The sequence below is a fragment of the Cajanus cajan genome, chromosome 10 (genome assembly GCF_000230855.2).
Source record: "Cajanus cajan strain Asha chromosome 10, NIPB_CcT2T_4, whole genome shotgun sequence".
Lineage (NCBI taxonomy): Eukaryota > Viridiplantae > Streptophyta > Magnoliopsida > Fabales > Fabaceae > Cajanus > Cajanus cajan.
The window spans coordinates 4,322,140-4,344,245 of record NC_138526.1 but is presented as its reverse complement, the minus strand read 5'-3'; positions in this window follow the sequence as shown (position 1 = coordinate 4,344,245).

Sequence of the window (22,106 nt, the reverse complement as noted above, 5' to 3'; positions counted from 1 at the left end):
CAAAAACCCCAGAATACTCAAGGAGAGGGTTGAAACTATGTTCAAAAGTGTGGAATGACGTCCAATTGACGTCATATTTATAGGGAATAGGCGCAATACGGCCTACAGGAGCAATACGGCCGTATTGAAATTTTTGAACTTCAATACGGTCGTATTGAGTTCAATACGGCCGTATTGAAATTCAGAAATTTCAATGCGCCCGTATTGAGTTCGCTGCGGGTGTATTGAAGTGTCAATACGGGCGTATTGATTTCAGTACGGCCGTATTGAAGTTTCAGAAACTTCAATACGCCGTATTGAGTTCATTGCGGCCGTATTGAAGCTTCAATACGGCCGTATTAAGTTCAGTACGGCCGTATTGGGCTTCATTCCCTCCACTTCCTTATTTTGAGCTATTCTAAGACCTCTAGACCTACAGAGAACCCTCCTAGGGCCTTCCGGGAGTCCTTCTGGCTGATCTTCCTTCAGTCTTCGAGAGTCTTCAAGCTTTATTTCCGACCCGGACAATTTTAGGGGTCTACAGCTGCCCCCCCTTTACTTAGTCGGACGGCCTTTTGGTGTATCGGCTGACAAGTAAAGGAGTTGACCCAATTGTCCGGGTGATGCGCCGACCTTCTGACTTGTAGCGTCTTCCGGTGGAAAATTGTCGAGTAGCCTCTCCAGGTTTTGCTATGCTTGCTGCCCAAGCTGGAAGCTGTGAGTACCGCCTCTCCAGGCTTAGCTTCACTCTTTGTTCGAGCCGGAAGCTAAGTACCCTTGTGACGACGGTAGCAGTGTGAGTTTCGCCTTTCCAGGCCTAGTCTCGCTCTTTGTTCGAGCCGGAAACTAAGCACCTTTGTGACGACAGTGAGCAGTGTGAGTTTTGCCTCTCCAGGCCTTGCTTTGCTTGTTGCCCAAGCTGGAAGCTGTAAGTACCGCCTCTCCAGGCTTAGCTTCACTCTTTGTTCGAGCCGGAAGCTAAGTACCTTTGTGACAACGGTGAACGGTGAGTACCCCCTTTCCAGAGATAGCTTCGCTCATTGCCCGAGCCGGAAGCTGCATACCTCCGTGTTTGTGACGACGGGGGTAGCGTGAGTATCTCCTTTCCAGGGATTTGTGATGATTTTGTCTCCACAGTCCACGATGCTGCTTCGACGGTTGTTTTTTGATTTTGTGCCACTGAGGGCTGGATAACGCAGGGATCCGTCTAGGGGATGTGCAGTTACTCATAGGTTTTTTGTGTCCCAACTTTCCATTGCGTAGTTGGTGCCCACTGGGGAATTTCTGATTCCTTAGGGATGCAGACACAAAGATGCTCTTTCTGATGTGAGCGGTGCCTTATGATTGGCTGACGTCCTTTCGACGTTGGTGGAGTATCCCGGTTATCCTTGTTCGGGTGTCTCTTTTGGTTTTCTGATTTTGCTGCCTCTGTGTAGGCTGTTATCCACTGGGGGATTTTGTCGTTGATTTTGATTAGCCTCTTCTGTTAGGCATATCACCTTGATGTTCAATGGTTGGCTGAGAGCCAGATTCCACTTGGGGAATGATTATTGATCTTTTTATGATTTTTCTCCTTTTGCAGGGATGCCTCTTGAGTAGGCGACTGGGGATTTGGGGATCTTATGTATCCCAGAGTATTATTTAGGAAGCCTCTACAGGCTTAGCCTCACTCGGCGCTTTGAGTCGGAGAGCTATCTTCCACTGAGGAAGTGTTAAGTCCTTTGACTTGTATATACTGTTTGGATGATCGCACTTCCATTGGGGATTGCGTCGATTTTGCTTTGATAGCTCTCGCTGGGGATTTTTCCGTGAGCTTGAGCTGAGGTTCCCTCCGGGGAGTATTATTTCTGCGAGCCTCTCCAGGCTCAGTTATTCTGCATACTGTGGAGGATGTGGAGTATTATTTTGGCAAGCCTCTCCAGGCTCAGTTATTTTGTACAAACTGTTTGTTGGATTTTCTGTATCCTTGTTTTTTTATTTTCGGCTTTTTCTGTATTTTGCCTTTTCTTCTGATTTGGCTTTTTCTGTATTTTGCCTTTTCTATGTTTTTGGCTTTTGCTGTACAGAATTTAAATTGCTAGAGAATTTTGAATTCAAAAGTGGCAAATTTCATTAAAAATGAATTTGTACAAGAAAAATTTGAGAAATGGGGCTAAGCCCAACCAAACTAGTACATGAAAAAGCAATAAAACAGAAGCCAGTTTTCACTCCTCTGCTGGCGGGTCCTGTGGCGGGTCCGGGAAGCGGCGATGCATCCAGACGGAGAGGTTGTCGAACCCCTGCACCAAGGTATCTAGTCGAGCATCGGTACTCTGCTGCCATGTACCGACACTATGCTGAAAAGCATCGAATCGCGTGTCGATGCTCTGCTGAAAAGCATCGAATCGCGTGTCAATGCTCTGCTGCAGTGTGTCGAAGCGGGCGTCAAAGTATCCCCTGTCCGACCGTGACGTGCTAGCCTCTGGCTGCGGGGTGTCGCCTCCCTCAAAGTCGAGGTTGTTGAGGAGGTCGTCGAAGGTCTCGAGGCCATCTACTCGCACAAACCCCCCTCCTGGCGATCTAGCGATGATCTTCATGTTAATCAGGGTGGAGGCACCAATCAACTTTGGCGCCAATGCCCCTGGCTCTGCACCATCGGGACATCCCCATGTCTCCGCTAGCTGTGAGAGGAGTGGGGCAACCAAGATGTACCCCTGTCTGGACTCTCCTCCCTCTCGTACCCCAAGCTTCTTCACATGCTCGAGGAAGAAATATCCAGGATTGGCCTTCCGGCCGGTGGCCATGCAATATAAGGCCAGCAGATCCGGTCGTGTAATCGACTCCGGACTCTTGGACCTGCCATGAATAGTACTGGTGAGGATCTTGTGACAGATCCTAAGAGCAGTCGGGAGCCGGGAGCCCTTCACCCCTGAATGATAATCCCGTCGGCCAGTGAGCAAACTCCACATCTCAACCGGAGTCCACTGATCAGGCCACTCGCATATGGCATCTCGGAATGCCAGTTGATCAGTGCGGTTGAAAAACCCTGCCTGGACGTTGAACTCGTCCAACGTCAGCGAGCGGTATCCTTCATTCATCCAGAAATCCACCGCGCAAACATCCTCCCCATAGCTGTTAGTCGACTCCGTGACGCCGACTGTAGCCAAGAACTCCTTCGTGGCCGTCAAATATAGCTGGGATGGTGGATTAAGGACAAATCCCCATCCTATGGCGTCGAAGTAGTTCCTGACATCATTCTCCAAGCCCACTGCTTGGAGAAGCTCAAAATCGAGCACTCTTGACGGCTCGATGGTGAACGTCTCTATAAGCTGTAGCCGGTCCCGGTGTCGATCTGTCATTACGCGTCTGGCTGGGGCTCTCTGCCTTTTGCGAGAAGATTCTGCCATTTCCGATAATCTCTGTAGGAATGCACTCACAAGCAAGGAATGTGGAGAATGAAGAAAGGTATGCAAAATGAGGGAGGGGAAGTCTTTATTTATAGGCAAAATTCCGCCAATACGGCCCGTATTGGATTCAATTACGGCCGTATTGGCCTTTCCGTTGATGTACAAAGTTTACAATCAATATGGACCGTATTGGATTCAATACGACCGTATTGGGGCTTAGTACGGGCGTACTGGATTTTAATACGCCCGTATTGGAGTTGAAACGTTGTTCTTAACGTTAACTCCAATACGACCGTATTAATACCAATACGGGCGTATTGGATTTTTCTGATTTATGATTTTTTTTTTTTTTTTTTTTTTTTTTTTTTTAAGATAAACAGAGAATAAGTGATCTTCTAGTACACCTATCATCTGTATGCATGTATGCAAATGAGATGCACCTAATTCTATTTGATTCAGTTTTTCAAAAGAATTAATCGATGCGTTCTTTGTTTGGATCTTGCCATTCCTCCAGACAGACTGTGCTTTGCCGATTTCTGTAACCGAGGAACGATGCGTATTTGATTTTTGGTGTTATCAACCAAATGATTCTCCCTTCCTTTAGAAGATGTGTCAACCCTCCTATTGACCACTATATCTCCATGTTTCCACTAGATTATTCAAAAATCGTTGGGGACAAGAGAGAAAAGAAGGAAAAGGTATATTTTTCAAAAGTTTGTGTTTTAGAGGGGATTGTTTTATTTTTGAAAAATGGATTTTGTAAGAATGGCTGGCCAATGGCAGGCTTATTGTGTTTAGGTTTGTTCGATTAAACATTTATGAAGTTAAGCACATCTTCGTTATTAATGATTGTGCTTTGACAACTTGGATAGCTTTTCTTGAGCTCCTTGTTGAATTCAATTGATGATACCATCATGGATTTATTTTGTTCCTTTTTTTGACGGCCCTAACTTTTGCCTAAAACACCCATTTGTGATGTCTTAGCGGGCTTTTGTTTTTGTTCATTACTTTGTAACCCTAATTTTTGCCTAGGTCACCCTTTTGTGGGATTCCTAGCGGGTCTTTTGCTCTTATTTTTGCGCAGTCCCCTTTTTGGGTTTTCTGCCGAGCTTATCATCTTTAGGATTTCTTTATCCATGATGGCACTTATTGATGCCAAGGAAAGGTGCTCCAAGCTGTCATGCACACTTCCACATAAAAATGATGCGGGTTTATTGATTATTAAGACGATTTTAACCTCACTTATGTTCGTTCGAACATGGTTAAATAATATGGTTTAGAATTTTATTGCGAGCAAGAAAAGAAGCAATAAGAAATAATGAAGAATAATTTTATTATAATCATAATGGAAACATGTGCCCTATCGAGGCTCGGGGGTCGGGCTGTCCCCGAGGAGTGATCTCTAATAGTCACTGAGTCTATACATCCCTATCGGAAGGAGAAAGACACTTGATGACAACAGCTGGCCTTGACATTTGTGAACCAGCCTTCCTAAAGATCTGGCTTAAAGAACGTCGAGAAGGATCTTGATTCCTCTTCGTTCTTTGATCTTTAACATGGTTGTATCCTAATCCTTGTTTCCCCGGATTGTCCTTGATAATAGGTAGCTCCGGGATTCCTTGGGAGTACTTGCCCAATCCTTGTCCTGGCAAGTATCCGTTCTTTGTGAGCATATGGGCTACCTTCTTCATTTCTCGGGGAAACGTTTCAACATTGGCAATTTCCAATGCTTGGAAGGCGGTTTCCAAAGCTTCCTCTGCTGCATCCACATAAGGTATGTTGGATGGCTTACTGATGAGTATGTCGTCTTCAGCTTGCACGGTCACCAGTTTGTCACCCACAATGAATTTGACTTTTTGGTGGAGCGTAGAGGGTACAGCTTTCGCGTCATGAATCCAAGGTCGGCCTAGGAGACAGCTGTATGCAGGAGTAATATCCATCACTTGGAATTCGACGTTGAAGATGGTGGGTCCAATTTGGATTGGAAGATTGACTTCTCCCACCACTTCTCTTTTAGAACCGTCGAAAGCTCGAACGATCATGTTGCTCGGGCGCATTTGGACTCCCTTGATTGCCACTTGATCAAGAGTTCTTTTGGGCATCACATTCAAGGAAGATCCATTATCCACCAAGACTTTTGCGATGTGATACTCCTTGCACTTTACAGAGATGTGCAAGGGCTTGTTGTGATTAGGTCCCTCGGCGGGGATTTCTTCATCGGTGAAAGTGAGGTGATCATTAGCCGTGATGTGGCTAACAATTCCCTCAAACTTGTCTTGGGAGATGGTATGCGACACATATGCCTCGTTCAAGACCTTCAACAGAGCTTGCCGATGCGGTTCGGAGCTTAGGATCAACGACAACAAAGTGATCTTTGCTGGTGTCTTGTGAAGTTGATCCACAATGGAGTACTCGCTTTGTTTGATGAATTTTAACAACTCATCAGTCTCCTCCTCGGATTCTCTATCTTCCTCGGTTTTCTCCTTTTCTTTTCCTTTATTCTTGGGAGCTTTATCGTGCAGAGCTTCGGGAGTGTAGATCCTGCCACTCCTAGTCATGCCCCCAAGTCCAGCGATGTTGGAGATATCGCTGTCGGTAGAAGAACGGATGTCGTATATCCATGGCACAGCCTTATTTGTTTTGTAGGGGAAAGGCCTTGTAGCGACAATCCTTAACGGCGTCGGACCTTCCCTTTCGTCTGTTTTGATTACCAACAACGGCGTCGTCGTGTGTTCGCTTTGCGCAGTTGTTGGTTTGCATTTAATGACCAATGGCGTGCGATCCATTCTGAACATACGCATCGATTATTTCTTTCTTTTTATTAACATTTATTATTAAATTACCGGGAGAGATAAATGCAAATGAATGACTATGAAATGCAAAGGCAATTGAGAGATTTCATAAATCACAACACTTGATTTCATTGATCATAGAAAGTGTACAACTTATCATACAATGCTTTGAAGCAATTTTTTACAATATAAGAAAAGCCGATAAAAACCCACAGGCGGGTTCATTTTTCTTCTCCATTCGTCTTCGGCTTCCTCCACATGGCGTGCTATTGCTTCAACTTGCATATGGACGGCTTGGCTCATATCATTACTACTTTTCTGAGCATCCTTCGCCTTTTGAGTGTAATAGTTGATCATGGCCTGCAACTCGTTAAGCTCGTCTTCGGCTCGATCCTTCTCTTCTCGGAGTCTAGCTATTTGTGCTAGTCCCTCCCTTTCCTTTTTGCGGAAATCGGAAAGGTTTGCGGTTTGTTGTTGAGCAACTTCCCGCCATTGTTGTGCGTCGGATCGAGTCAAGAGCAGATCTTCTTGCATGTTCTTGATCAACTGTGCCTGCCTTGCATGTTCGGCTTCCAGGTGTGCTATCTTTGCGTTGACTTCTTGGAGTTGACTACTCGGTTCAACTTTTGGCATTTTGGATACCTGAGTAGTCTCCTCATTGAGGTTAGCACACTCATCCTTGAGCCGCTCTATCTCGTGGTCTTTCTTCTTGCATTGCCTTTGAAGACCATCAATAGTAAAACTGGATTCTTCATTTTTCTCTTCAAGAACTCTCATTTGAGCTCCCATAATTTCCAGCTTTTTGGTCAAGGCGTCGACTTGTTCTTGCAATGCCTTCCTTGTTGCTGTGGTTGCACAAGAAGTGGATGGTTGAGGCACCCCCCTCTTGCTCCTCCATTCCTCATAATCAATGGAGACGGATACCCGAGGCTTTCCAAGCTCGAGATCTCCCTCATAGGTTGGTCTCTCCCACGCTCTCATGACAGCGTGCATGTCCTTCTGATGCTCATAATCGAAAGAGAAACACAACCCTCCAAGCTCCTCTATAGTAGGAATGATCTGAGTCCTCATCAGTTGCCTCATAACCAATCTTGGTGAGTAGGCTATGCAACCTCTGAGGCCCATTAATGGTATGCTTGGATAACTGCCGCATCTCATCAATACATTGCTTGGACGGAACCAAGGGCAAACCCACGTGAAGTGTTCAATACTCCACTGTTCCATCTCCTCCTTCCACTCGGAAGCATATCGGCGGCGTACGGGGATCTTCGAAAAACTTCTCAACGGATCGGGCAAGGTCCCCATATGACTAAAGGCATAAAAGTGTGTGATGCCCCACACATACAACAAGGAGGTGCAGCATCGAATGGTTTTTCCTTGCTTTTGTTGAGACAAATGAACAGAGAGCAAGGTGTCGGCAAGAATGGCAGGCACGGGACTCTTCATGTGTACGTCCCAAGCGAAGAAAGCGTCCATTGCAGCATGGTCCACTGTGTTAGCGTAAAAGGGGAAAAGGATCATCCCAAATACAGCTAACGCTAGAGTCTTGTTGAAAGCTAACCAATCTCCCTCGCCAGCCGAGGAAGAAAGGTGGTCTTCAATCATAGCAAGCTTCCAACCTTTAATACTGCCGTTCCCCACTAAGGCAGCTGATCGTGATGGTAATTTGACCTGAGTGGCAACTCTCTCCACGGCCACATGGTTATCATGAAAGATATAGACCCCAGCTGATTTGGGCCATCGTAGCATGAGCTCGTACTCCTCGAGAGTAGGAACTAGGTCAAACTGGGGGAACTCGAAACAATGTAGATCGAGACTCCAAAAGTGGACCAATGCTCTCAGAAAAGATGGATCCACACAAATCTTCATCAAGTCGAGAACTCGTCCATAGGATTTTTCGAACTCCAAACGAGCCTCTCGTGGCATCAAGGTACAGAGGTGATCCAACCTCTCGGCACGGTATAATAAGAAGTCCACTTTCTTCAATTGCCCTTGCACTCCCCTAGATCCCTCCATGATCTACAATAAAATGCATGATATGAGATGATGGAGATGAATATGCATGCATAGTGTTTATTTAACTAAGCATTATCATGTTTTTTGGGATTTTCCTAACATGATGCATGATATTGCTTGGTTTGGGTAAATATCATTATTTTTTGATATTTTGTATCTTTTTGTATTTTTGGGTGAAAAGGGAAACTACCTATATGAATGTAATGAAGGTAGACGTTAACACCATGTACTTAGAAGATCCTTATTCCTATTTATTATTATTTTTTTAAAAGGATAGGAATGTTGTATGTTTAAAGAAATGCAATGTATGCTCAAACAATTTCACATAAACAATGCACAAACAATTCACTCATCCACGAACAGTCACGAGCAAATTACGAGGTAGGGGTCTCCTGCAGAAAAGTGCATATTCAAGGAGGATCTAACTGTTCTCACTTGGTCAAAGGCCCCCAAGGTGCCCCCATTATAGGGACCCAATTCCTCTCGTCGTAGATCGATGGAAAGCTCCAACGCACCGTCGGACTCAAGTTCATGGTTATCACCTTGAGTGATGTTTTCCGACAACGGTCTCATAGGCTCCTATAAACCCATCAACCGGCCGTACTAACATCCACTCCCTATGGATTACCACTCATGCCCTCGGGTGTAGAGGGAACTGTTGTGTGCAAGGGTTTGTGTGCAATTTTATTTCAAATAATTGCGGAAAATTAAACATACAACAGTTATTAAAGCCAAATAGATAAACATGTTATCATACAAGTGAGGGGTAATAAAGTAATTTTAACTATTATTTGTTAAAAATAATCTGTCACTAAATGGGACTCACTCTCGAGGCTTCCCCAGTGGAGTCGCCATCTGTCGCCACCGGCCCAAACGGGCCTCGGCGGTCGCGAAGACGGTCGAGCTCGCTTTTATTTTGGTTTTGAAAATGTATTGGATTATTAGAACGACTTGTTCTCAAACTGAGACCTTGTCGATCCTATCCAATTTATTCATTAAAACGTCTCACCAATCCATATTAATCCCAAGCGGGACCCTCCATGGATTAGTGGTTTTCGTAAAAGGAGGGTTCGTGGAGTCGCCACCAATGTTTTACTCAAAACATTGGAAAAAGGGATAAGGCAATTTGATTTTATAAATCAACTTTGGCCATTACAACCAGAGTTGGGTAAGGGAGTCGGTTACGCGTGGGGAAGGTGTTAGCACCCCACGGTGCCCCTTTCGGGTTCCCTATGACAGATTATTTTCTAAAATAACAGCGTAAAATTACTAAATTACCCCTATTTATTCTAAGCAATTATAAATTGACTATCTACATGATGACAGTTTAAATATGCACACAGAAAGCAGTAAAAGGAAGGATTGAAGGGAAACCTCTTGAAGCGTGCTTTTATATATTGCAAAAAATGAACTGGGAAGCGTTTTGGCGTTCCCTCGCTCTACAAGCTCGCTTCTCGCTCTCCTAGAACAAAATTTTAACTAAGGGAATCAAAAAGATTTCCCCTCGACTAGGTTCGATCCTCAAGCAAAATGGCTCGGGGCTCAAGAACTTCGTCGGATCAACTCTCCGAGTGATTTCTAGGGCAGAACACTGCTCAAAAACCCCAGAATACTCAAGGAGAGGGTTGAAACTATGTTCAAAAGTGTGGAATGACGTCCAATTGACGTCATATTTATAGGGAATAGGCGCAATACGGCCTACAGGAGCAATACGGCCGTATTGAAATTTTTGAACTTCAATACGGTCGTATTGAGTTCAATACGGCCGTATTGAAATTCAGAAATTTCAATGCGCCCGTATTGAGTTCGCTGCGGGTGTATTGAAGTGTCAATACGGGCGTATTGATTTCAGTACGGCCGTATTGAAGTTTCAGAAACTTCAATACGCCGTATTGAGTTCACTGCGGCCGTATTGAAGCTTCAATACGGCCGTATTAAGTTCAGTACGGCCGTATTGGGCTTCATTCCCTCCACTTCCTTATTTTGAGCTATTCTAAGACCTCTAGACCTACAGAGAACCCTCCTAGGGCCTTCCGGGAGTCCTTCTGGCTGATCTTCCTTCAGTCTTCGAGAGTCTTCAAGCTTTATTTCCGACCCGGACAATTTTAGGGGTCTACAGAGGCTGATGTAGATCATCACTGTGTGCACTGGAAGAAGGTCCACCTGCATGAAAATTTTTTCTACTACCTGTATGGCCCTCTTTCTCAAGTGTAGGCTCAGGTGGAGGTACAACAGCTGTAGGTGGTGCTGGTATGTCAATCTGTTTGCCTGACCTCAATGTGATGGCACTCACATTTTTCGGATTCTGCACAGTCTGTGGAGGCAACTTGTCTGAATTTTGAGACTGTGCCTGATTTAGCTGAGTAGCCATCTGACCCATTTGATTTGTCAAACTCTGTATGGAAGCTCTAGTCTCTTTTTGGAACTGCATGTTTTGAAGAGTCATCTGCCTCACCAGCTCCTCCAATGAAGGTTCAGAAGTAGAAGGTTGAGGAGCTGGTTAGGCTGCAGGTGCAGGAGGAGGTCTCTGTTGAGGAGGCTGATATGTAGAACTTGAGGGATTATTATGTGGTGGATTTTGCTGCTGTTGAGGGTTTCCCCACCTCAAGTTAGGATGATTTCTCCAACCAGGATTGTATTTATTGGAAGACAGATCATAATTATGTTGTTGCTGGTGTGGAGGTCTGTTGTTGTAAATGTTGGCAGCATATGCTTGTGGGGCATCAAGACCTGTAGAAGATTCTTGCAAGGAGGGACAAGCATCTGTTGGATGACTAATTGAAGTGCAGATGCCACATACTCTTGCTGGTGGTGGAGCTGATTTTTGATTTGCAGCCAGTTGTGAAACCAAGGTGGTGAGAGCATCAATCTTACTCTCCAGCTTTTTGTGTTCAGTGGAATTTGGGGCTACCACATGTCGCCACCGGCCCGAAACGGGCTTTCGGCATTCGCGAAGGATGGTTGGACTCTTTTATTTGTTTAAAAATATGGATTGCTAGAATGACTTATTCTCAAACTGAGACCTCGTCAAACGAGCAATTTTATTAAAAGGCTCACCAATCCATGTTAATCCCAAGCGGGACCCTCCATGGATTAGCGGTTTTCATAAAAAGGAAGGGTTCATGGAGTCGCCACCAATGTTTTACTCAAAACATTGGAAAAAGAGGTTTAAGGCAATTGATTCAAAAATCGACTTCGGCCATTACAACCAGAGTCGGGTAAGGGAGTCGGTTACGCGTGGGGAAGGTGTTAGCACCCCACAGCGCCCCTTTCGGGTTCCCTATGACAGATTATTTAAAAATAATAGTGCAAAATTACTAAATTACCCCTTATTTATTCTAAGCAATTATAAATTAACTATCTACATGATGACAGTTTAAATATGTACACACAGAAAGCGGTAAAAGAAGGGACTTTAAAGAGATAAACCTTTGAAGCGTGCTTTCTTATATATCTTGACAGAAATTGGGAAGCGTTTTGGCGTTCCCTCCCTCTACAAGACCGCTCGCTCCCTCCTATAAAATTTTAACTATGGAAATCCGGAGGATTTCCCTTCGACTAGGTTCGAGACTCAAGCAAATGGCTCGTGACTCAAGAACTTCGTCGGATCAACTCTCCGAGTGATTTCTAGGCAGAGCACTGCTCAAAAAAACCCAGAATACTCAAGAAGAGGGTTAAAACTCAGTGTGAAAGTGTCCAATGACGTCCAATTGACGTCATATTTATAGGGATGAGGCGCAATACGGCCTCTGGGGGTCAATACGGTCCGTATTGAAGTTTTGAACTACAATACGGCCGTATTGAAGTTCAAAAAACCTCAATACGGCCGTATTGAAGTTCAGTGCAGCCGTATTGAAGTTCAGTGCAGCCGTATTGAATTCAATGCAGCCGTATTGAAGTTCAGTGCAGCCGTATTGAATTCAATGCAGCCGTATTGAAGTTCAGAAACTTCAATACGGCCGTATTGAGTTCAGTGCGGCCGTATTGTAGTTTAAAATGTTCAATACGGCCGTACTGAACTTCTGGGAGGCCGTATTGGGCTTCATTCCCTCCACTTTCTTATTTTTTGCTACTCTAAGATCTCTAAACCTACAGATTGTCGTCCTAGGGTCTTCCAGGGTCTTCCAGGAGTCCTTCCGGCTGACTTTCCTTTGATCTTCGAGAGTCTTCGAGTCTTATTTCCGACCCGGACAATTTTAGGGGTCTACAGCTGCCCCCCCCTTTACTTAGTCAAACGGCCTTTTAGTGTACCGGTTGATAAGTAAAGGAGTTGACCCAATTGTCCGGGGAATAAGGCCATCCTTCCGACTTGTAGTGTCTTCCGGTGGAAAATTGCTGAGTAGCCTCTCCAGGTTTTGCTTCGCTCGTCGCCCGAGCCGGAAGCTGCATACCTCCGTGCTTCTGAACACTCTGGTAGCGTGAGTACCGCCTCTCCAGGCTCAACTTCACTCGACGCCCGAGCTGGAAGTTGTGAGTACCGCCTCTCCAGGCTTAGCTTCGCTTGCTGCCCAAGCTGGAAGCTGTGAGTACTGCCTCTCCAGGCTCTGCTTCGGTGCTTCTGACATCCTAGGCAGTTGAGTTTACCCTCTCCAGGGTTAGCTTCGCTTGCCGCCCAAGCTGGAAGCTGTGAGTACCCGCCTCTCCAGGCTCTGCTTCGGTGCTTCTGACATCCTAGGCAGTTGAGTTTGCCCTCTCCAGGGTTAGCTTCGCTTGCCGCCCAAGCTGGAAGCTGTGAGTACCGCCTCTCCAGGCTCTGCTTCAGTGCTTCTGACATCCTAGGCAGTTGAGTTTGCCCTCTCCAGGGTTAGCTTCGCTTGCCGCCCAAGCTGGAAGCTGTGAGTACCGCCTCTCCAGGCTCTGCTTCGGTGCTTCTGACATCCTAGGCAGTTGAGTTTGCCCTCTCCAGGGTTAGCTTCGCTTGCCGCCCAAGCTGGAAGCTGTGAGTACCGCCTCTCCAGGCTCAACTTCACCCGACGCCCGAGCTGGAAGTTGTGAGTACCGCCTCTCCAGGCTTTGCTTCGCTCGCCGCCCGAGCTGGAAGCTGCATACCTCCGTGCTTCTGAACACTTTGGTAGCGTGAGTACCGCCTCTCCAGGCTTTGCTTCGCTCGCCGCCCGAGCTGGAAGCTGTATACCTCCGTGCTTCTGAACACTTTGGTAGCGTGAGTACCGCCTCTCCAGGCTCTGCTTTGGTGTTTCTGACAACCTAGGCAGTTGAGTTTGCCCTCTCCAGGGTCTGCGGTTTGCTTTCCCCAGGGTCTGCCTCCGTGTTCTTGACGACATTGGCAATGTGAGTTTGCCCTCTCCAGGGATCTGTGATGGTTTTGTCTCCACAGTCCACGATGCTGCTTTGACGATTTGTTTTTGATTTTGGTGCCGCTGAGGGCTGGATAACGCAGGGATCCGTCTAGGGGATGTGCAGTTACTCATAGGTTCTTGTGCCCCAACTTGCTTTTGCATAGTTGGTACCCATGGGGAATTTCTGTTTCCTTGGGGTGTAGACACGAAGATGCTCTTTCTGATGTGAGCGATGCCTTATGATTGGCTGACGTCCTTTGACGTTGTGGAGTATCCCGGTTATCCTTATTCGGGTGACTCTTTTGGATTTTCTGATTTTTGCTGCCTCTGTGTAGGCTGTTATCCGCTGGGGATTCTGGATGTTGATTTTTGATTGACCTCTTCTGTTAGGTAAATCATCTTGATGTTTAGTGGTTTGGCTAGATGCCGAATTCCGCTTGGGGAATATTTATTTTTTTATTTTTCTCCTTTTGTAAGGGTGCCTCTTGAGTAGGCGACTGGGGATTTGGGGATCTTATGTATCCCAGAGTATTATTTAGAAAGCCTCTTCAGGCTTAGCTTCACTCTTTGTTTGAGTTGGAAAGCTATCTTCCACTGAAGGAGTTTAAGTCCTTTGACTTGGATATTTTGTTTGGATCATGCTTCCGTTGGGGAATTTCGATGATCTGGCCTTGATAGCTTTCACTGGGAAATTTGGTCCAAGGGTGAAATCTGAGATATCTCTGGGGAGTATTATTTCGGCGAGCCTCTCCAGGCTCAGTTATTCTGTGGGAGTATTATTTCGGCAAGCCTCTCCAGGCTCAATTATTCCGTACGAGGCGATTGATTTTCTAAATCTTTTGCCTTTTTTGTCGTTTTTGGCTTTTTCTGTATTTTTTGCCTTTTTGTCATTTTTTTTTTTTGGCTTTTTCTGTATTTTTGCCTTTTCTGTTGATTTGCGGCCCTTTCCGTTGACCGCTGCCATACACAAGCAATTTTTCCTATTTTCTATTTTATGCAATTGCCTCATGATAAGGTCTTTGAATGTGCAACTAATGTGTGTGATGCACAAATGCAAGTTTTATTATTTAATGTTTTTAGAAAAATGAATGGCTCTCCCTATCCTCCTTTTCTTGGAGGAACTTCTGTCATTGACGTGAGGGAATATTTTTGTGAGCCTTTTTACGCAGGAGATTACGGATTTTATAGGAACCCCTCCCATTTTCTTTTATTGACCGATTATTAAGGAATTTCATACAATTTTTTTTAGAAATACCAATTTAGAGGCATAATCACATGGTCAAGAGAGAAAAGAAATGAATAGATATTTTATTAATATTCACAAGTGTTTTTACAGAAAGATATACAGAAGGAAATTTCTGAAGAATGGCTGGCCTGGGTAGGCTATTTACATTGGGCTTAACAATTATATCTGCAATTGTTGCTCCGTACGTTCTCCTAGTTGTTTCGGGTGATATGCCTGAGTCAGGAGTGTAGACACTGCAAGACGCTTGCTTCTAGAAGATAATCACACGAATCGCCTTTTGGTTTTCGATTCAAGTGATCGTTGCTTGCTTTATTTTTATGTCTTATTCTTTTGCCCCTGTAGACCCCTAAAATTGTCCGGGTCGGAAATAAAGCTTGAAGACTCTCGAAGACTGAAGGATAATCAGCCAGAAGGACTCCTCGAAGGCCCTAGGAGGGTTCTCTGTAGGTCTAGAGGTCTTAGAATAGCTCAAAATAAAGAAGTGGAGGGAAAAAGCCCAATACGGCCGTACTGAACTTAATACGGCCGTATTGAAGCTTCAATACGGCCATACTGAAGTCAGTACGACCGTATTGGCACTTCAATACAACCGCAGCGAACTCAATACGGGCGTATTGAAATTTCTGAACTTCAATACGACCGTATTGAACTTCAATACGACCGTATTGAAGTTCAAAAATTTCAATACGGCCGTATTGCCCCTGTAGGCCGTATTGCGCCTATTCCCTATAAATATGACGTCAATTGGACGTCATTCCACACTTTTTCACACAATTTTGACTCCCTCTTTGGGTATTCTGGGGTTTTTGAGCAGTGTTCTGCCCTAGAAATCTCTCTGGGAGTCGATCCGACGAAGTTCTTGAGCCCCGAGCCATTTTGCTTGAGGATCGAACCTAGTCGAGGGGAAATCTCTTTGATTCCCTTAGTTAAAATTTTGTTCTAGGAGAGCGAGGAGCGGGCTTGTAGAGCGAGGGAACGCCAAAACGCTTCCCAGTTCATTTTTATAAAAGCACGCTTCAAGAGGTTTCCCTTCAATCCTTCCTTTTACTGCTTTCTGTGTGAATATTTAAACTGTCATCATGTAGATAGTCAATTTATAATTGCTTAGAATAAATAGGGGTAATTTAGTAATTTTATACTGTTCTGTTAAAAATAATCTGTCATAGGGAACCCGAAAGGGGCGCTGTGGGGTGCTAACACCTTCCCCACGCGTAACCGACTCCCTTACCCAACTCTGGTTGTAGTGGCCAAAGTTGATTTTTAAATCAATTGCCTTATCCCTTTTTCCAATGTTTTGAGTAAAACATTGGTGGCGACTCCACGAACCCTCCTTTTATGAAAACCACTAATCCATGGAGGGTCCCGCTTGGGATTAATATGGATTAGTGAGCCTTTTAATACAATTGCTCGTTTGACGAGGTCTCAGTTTGAGAATAAGTCATTCTAGCAATCCACATTTTTCAAACAAATAAACGAGTCCAACCATCCCTCGCGAATGCCGAAAGCCCGTTTCGGGCCGGTGGCGACAGATGGCGACTCCGCTGGGGAAGCCTCGAGAGTCAGTCCCATTTAGTGACAGATTATTTTTAACAAATAATAGTTAAAAATTACTTCGTTACCCCTTGCTTGTATGATAACATGATTTATTATATGGCTTAAAATAACTGTTGTACGTTTAAATTCCGCAATTGTTTGAAATAAAAACTGCACACAAACCTTTGCACACAACAGTTCCCTCTATACCCGGGGGCATGAGTGATTAACCATAGGGAGTGGATGTTAGTACGGCCGGTTGTCGAATGGGTCTATAGGTGCCCGTAGACCGTTGTCGGAAAACATCACTCAAGGTGATAACCATGAACTTGAGTCCGACGGTGCGTTGGAACTTTCCATCGACCTACGACGAGAGGAATTGGGTCCCTATAATGGGGGCACCTTGGGGGCCTCAGACCAAGTGAGAACAGTTAGAACCTCCTTGAATATGCACTTTTCTGCAGGAGACCCCTACCTCGTGATTCGCTCGTGACTGTTCGTGGATGAGTGAATTGTTTGTGCATTGATTATGTGAAATTGTTTGAGCATACATTGCACCTTTTAAACATACAACATTCCTTTTTAAAATAAGAATAAATAGGAATAAGAATCTTCCATTGCATGGTGTTAACATCTACCTTCATCACATTCATATAGGTAGTTTCCCTTTTCACCCAAAAAAAATACAAAAAAACAAAATACCCAAAAAAGAAAAAAGGGTTATTTATCCAAACCAAGCAATATCATGCATCATCTTAGGAACATCCCGAAAACATGATAATGCTTAGTTCAATAAACACAATGCATGCATATTCAACATCATCATCTCATATCATGCATATAGATCATGGAGGGATCTAGGAGTCATTCATTTCATACATCCCTCCTAGTAAATCATTAATAAACATTAATAAAAAGAAAGAATTAATCGATGCGTATGTTCAAAGAATGGATCGCACGCCGTTCGTTATCAAGTGTAAGCCAACAACCGTGCCAAGCGAGCGCACATCAACTCCGTTGTTGGTAATCAAGACGAATAAAGGGGAAGGTCCAACACCATTAAGGATCACTGCTCCAAGACCTTTCCCCTACGAATCAAATAAGGCTGTGCCATGGATATACGACATCCATTCTTCTGCCGACAGCGATATTTCCAACATCGCTGGACTTGGGGGCATGACTAGGAGTGGCAGGATCTACACTCCCGAAGATCTTCATGATAAAGCCCCCAAGAATAAAGAAAAAGAAGAAAAGAAAACCGAGGAAAAAGAATCCGAGGAGGAGACAGACGAGCTGTTAAAGTATATCCGACAGAGCGAGTACTCCATCATGGATCAACTTCATAAGACGCCAGCAAAGATTACTCTGTTGTCGTTGATCCTATGCTCCGAACCGCATCGACAAGCTCTGTTGAAAGTCTTGAACGAGGCATATGTGTCGCACACTATCTCCCAAGACAAGTTTGAGGGGATTGTTAGTCACATCACGGCTAGTGATCACCTCACCTTCACCGATGAAGAAATCCCCGCTGGGGGACCGAATCATAACAAGCCCTTGCACATCTCTGTAAAGTGCAAGGAGTATCACATCGCTAAAGTCTTGGTAGATAATGGATCTTCCTTGAATGTGATGCCAAAAAGAACGCTCAAGCAATTGGCAATCAAGGGAGTCCAAATGCGCCCGAGCAACATGATCGTTCGAGCCTTCGATGGTTCTAAAAGAGAAGTGGTGGGAGAGATCAATCTTCCAATCCAAATTGGACCCACTATCTTTAATGTCGAATTCCAAGTGATGGACATTACTCCCGCATACAGCTGTCTCCTCGGCCGACCTTGGATTCATGATGCGAAAGCTGTACCTTCTACGCTCCACCAGAAAGTCAAATTCATTGTGGGTGACAAGCTGGTGACTGTACAAGCTGAAGATGATATACTCATCAGTAAGCCATCCACCATACCTTACGTGGATGCAGCGGAGGAAGCTTTAGAAACCGCCTTCCAAGCATTGGAAATCGCCAATGTCGAAACGTTTCCCCGAGAAATGAAGAAGGTAGCCTCCATGCTCACCAAGAATGGATACTTGCCAGGACAAGGACTTGGCAAGGATTCCCAAGGAATTCCCGAGCTACCCATCATCAAGGATAATCCGGGGAAAACAAGGGTTAGGATACAACCCTGTTAAAGATCAAAGAACGAAGAGGAATCAAGATCCTTCTCGACGTTCTTTAAGCCAGATCTTTAGGAAGGCCGGTTCACAAGCGTCAAGGCCGGTCGTCGTCATCGAGTGTCCTTTTCCTTCTAATAGGGATGTGTAAATTCAGTGACTATTAGAGATCACTCCTCGGGGACAGCCCGACCCCCGAGCCTCGATAGGGCACATGTTTCCATTATGATTATAATAAAATCATTCTTCATTAATTCTTTATTGCTTCTTTTCTCGCTTGCAATAAAATTCTAGACCACATTATTTTAACCCTGTTTGAATAAACATGAATGAGGTTAAAATCATCTTAATAATAATAAACCCACATCATTTTTATGTGGAAGTGTGTGTGTCAACTTGGAGCACCTTTTCTTGGCCTCAATAAGTGCCATCATGGATAAAGAAATCCTAAAGAGCAAAAGACCCGCTAGGAATCCCACAAAAGGGTGACCTAGGCAAAAGTTAGGGTTACAAAATAAGACCAAAAGACCCGCTAGGAATCCCACAAAAGGGTGACCTAGGCAAAAGTTAGGGTTACAGAATAAGACCAAAAGACCCGCTAGGAATCCCACAAAAGGGTGACCTAGGCAAAAATTAGGGTTACAAAATAATGAATAAAAACAAAAGCCCGCTAAGACATCACAAATGGGTGTTTTAGGCAAAAGTAAGGGTCATCAAAAAGAAAAAGAATAATAATAAATCCATGATGGTACCATCAATTGAATTCAACAAGGGGCTCAAGAAAAGCTATCCAAGTTGTCAAAGCACAATCATTAATAACAAAGATGTGCTTAACCTCATAAGTGTTTAATCGAACAAGCCTAAACACATAAGCCTACCATGGCCAGCCATTCTTACAAAAACCATTTTTTAAAAAAAATAAAATAATCCCCTCTAAAACACAAACCTTTGAAAATATATCCTTTCCTTCTTTTCTCTCTTGTCCCAAACGATTTTTGAATAATCTTGTGGAAACATGGAGATATAGTGGTCAATAGGAGGGTTGACACATCTTCTAAAGAAAGGGAAGAATCATTTGGTTGATGACACCAAAATCAAATATGCATCATTCCTCGGTAACAGAAATCGGCAGAGCACAGTCCGTCTGGAGGAATGGCAAAATCCAAACACAAAAACGCATCGGTTAATTCTTTTGAAAAAAGAATCAAATAGAATTAGGTGCATCATACTGCATACATGCATACAGATGATAGGTGTACTGGAAGATCACTTATTCTCTGTTTATTGAAAAAACAAAAAATAATAAAAAATATAAATTTCAGAAAAAACAATGCGCCCATACCATGTTCAGTACACCCATACTAAAATCAGGGTTATGAACAAAATTTCAACTCAACATGGGCGTACTGAAATGAATGCGGCCGTATTGGCCATAAAGAAATTTTCAAAGACCTCGTCATGAGGCAATTGCATAAAAATAGAAAAAAATAGAAAATTGCTTGTGTATGACAGCAGTCAACAAAAGCCGAAAATGAAAAAAGGCACGGATATAGAAAATCCAACAAACAAGATTGCACAGAATAACTGAGCCTGGAGAGGCTTGCCGAAAGAATACTCTCAGAATAACTGAGCCTGGAGAGGCTTGCCGAAAGAATACTCTCAGAATAACTGAGCCTGGAGAGGCTTGCCGAAACAATACTCTCACAGAATAATTGAGCCTGGAGAGGCTCGCCGAAATAATACTCTCTCATAATAACTGAGACATTTCTGTACAGAAAAAACCGAAAAACAACTGAAAAGGCAAAAATACAGAAAAAGCCAAAAATGACAAAAAAGGCAAAAATACCGAAAAAGCCAAAAAATGACAAAAAAGGCAAACATACAGAAAAAGTCAAAAGTCGATAAAAAAGACAAAGATTTCACATCTTTCAGAATAAAGCCTGGAGAGGCTTGCAGAAATAATACTCTCAAAATAACTGAGCCTGGAGAGGCTTGTAGAAATAATACTCTCAAAATAACTGAGCCTGGAGAGGCTTGCTGAAATAATACTCTTTCAGAATAATTGAGCCTGGAGAGGCTTGCTGAAATAATACTCTTTCAGAATAAAGCCTGGAGAGGCTTGCAGAAATAATACTCTCAAAATAACTGAGCCTGGAGAGGCTTGCAGAAATAATACTCTCAAAATAACTGAGCCTGGAGAGGCTTGCTGAAATAATACTCTTTCAGAATAATTGAGCCTGGAGAGGCTTGCAGAAATAATACTTCCTCAGCATAACTAAAGCCTGGAGAGGCTTGCAGAAATAATACTCCCCAACTGTACAGAATAAATGAGCCTGGAGAGGCTCGCAGAAATAATACTCCCCAGAGAAACCTCAACTCAAGCTCACGGGCCAAATTTCCCAGTGAGAGCTATCAAAGCAAGATCGTCAAAATCCCCAATGGAAGCACGATCTCCCAAGCAGAATATTCAAGTCAAAGGACTTAAACTTCCTCAGTGAAGATAGCTCTCCAGCTCAAGCGTTGAGTGAGGCTAAGCCTGCAGAGGCTTCCTAAATAATACTCTGGGATACATAAGATCCCTAAATCCCCAGTCGCCTACTCAGAGGCACCCCTTCAAGAAAAATCACAAAAAGATCAATAACCATTCCCCAAGAGGAATCCGGCACTCAGCCGAACATTGAACATTAAGATAATTTGCCTACTCAGAGGCATTCCTTCAAAGAAGAGAAAAATCGGAAAAATCAACAACAATTCCCCAAGCGGAATTCGGCTTTTCAGCCAATCATTGAACGTCAAGCTGATACGCCTAACAGAAGAGGCCAATCACAACTAATGACAAAATCCCCTAGCGGATAACAGCCTACACAGAGGCAACAAAATCCAAAAATTAAAAAGAGTTACCCGAATAAGGATAACCGGGATACTCCACCAACGTCAAAGGACGTCAGCCAAACATAAGGCATCGCTCAACTCAGAGTGAAAGAGCATCTGTGTCTATACCCCAAGGAGTCAGAAATTCCCCAAGGGTACCAACAATGCAATGCAAGTTGGGGCACAGGAACCTGTGAATGACTGCACATCCCCTAGACGGATCCCTGCGTTATCCAGCCCTCAGCGGCACAAAAATCAAAAACAATCGTCGAAGCAGCATCGTGGACTGTGGAGACAAAATCAACATCCAGAATCCCCAGCGGATAACAGCCTACACAGAGGCAGCAAAAAATCCAAAAATTAAAAAGAGTTACCCGAATAAGGACAACCGGGATACTCCACCAACGTCAAAGGACGTCAGCCAAACATAAGGCATCGCTCAACTCAGAGAGAAAGAGCATCTGTGTCTATACCCCAAGGAGTCAGAAATTCCCCAAGGGTACCAACAATGCAATGCAAGTTGGGGCACAGGAACCTGTGAATGACTGCACATCCCCTAGACGGATCCCTGCGTTATCCAGCCCTCAGCGGCACAAAATCAAAAAACAACCGTCGAAGCAGCATCGTGGACTGTGGAGACAAAATCATCACAAATCCCTGGAAAGGAGATATTCACGCTACCCCGTTGTCACAAACACGGAGGTATGCAGCTTCCGGCTCGGGCAATGAACGAAGCTATCTCTAGAAAAAGGGTACTCACCGCTTACCGTTGTCATAAAGGTACTTAGCTTCCGGCTCGAACAAAGAGTGAAGCTAAGCCTGG